The following is a 695-nucleotide window of genomic DNA, read 5'->3' on the forward strand; positions in this document are numbered from 1 at the left end:
CAGAAGTCATGCGTGCCGCCACATGCCACCGCCGCTGCAGCCCTTCCACGTGCAAAGGAGTGATGGGCGGGCTGGGGCACCCCTGCCCTGCGGGATCCGGCAGTGCCAGGGGGGCTGTGTCAGTGTGCCAGGGCAGGGGATGGGTTTTGGCCACATTTTGAGCCGCTTTGGAAGTTGCTGCCCATTGTCACGGCTCCTCGCCATGGGGGGACCCAGGGGAAGCTCTTCCATCCCTGGCAGCAAGACAAGGCTTGAGCCAGGCACAGGGCAAGCAGCTTCACCAGCCCAGGAAAACCTGCCAACTGCTGCCTCCTGCACCCCAAAATTGCATCCCCCTGGGAGGGCAGCAGGATGGGGGTGCCCGCCCTGCAGCCCTTTCCTTGAGCAGTATTTGGCTGGCAAAAGCTGGGTGCCACCAAACAGTGACATGTCCCCACCCTGCTGGCGTGATCTGGGGTGATGCCACTGGCACGCAGCATCCCCCACCCCGCTGCCAGCGGGTGCTGCTGGCACCCCGAGGGCAGCTTGTGTGGGCAATGGGTAGGTGGCTGCAGGGCCAGCTCTCCCGGAGAGCGGCTGCCCAGCCCTTGCGTGGGCACAGAAGCACCAAGACAGCGTTGGGTACCAGTAAGCACTTTATATAGGGGCCGGGGAACGGGCAGGGGGAGGAGGGCAGCGGAGGCCCAAGGTGGCCC

The 695-nt window shown here is 65.2% G+C and overlaps 1 protein-coding gene across 1 annotated transcript in view; it reads right to left on the reverse strand.

Annotated features, from left to right (window-relative positions):
- LOC104470138 (septin-4) overlaps positions 1 to 695 on the reverse strand; it is a gene marked incomplete at its 5' end in the record, with an annotated part of 5,982 nt that overhangs the window by 1,131 nt on the left and 4,156 nt on the right. The window lies entirely within an intron of this gene.

The sequence above is a fragment of the Pterocles gutturalis genome, unplaced genomic scaffold, assembly GCF_000699245.1.
Source record: "Pterocles gutturalis isolate BGI_N339 unplaced genomic scaffold, ASM69924v1 scaffold22410, whole genome shotgun sequence".
Lineage (NCBI taxonomy): Eukaryota > Metazoa > Chordata > Aves > Pterocliformes > Pteroclidae > Pterocles > Pterocles gutturalis.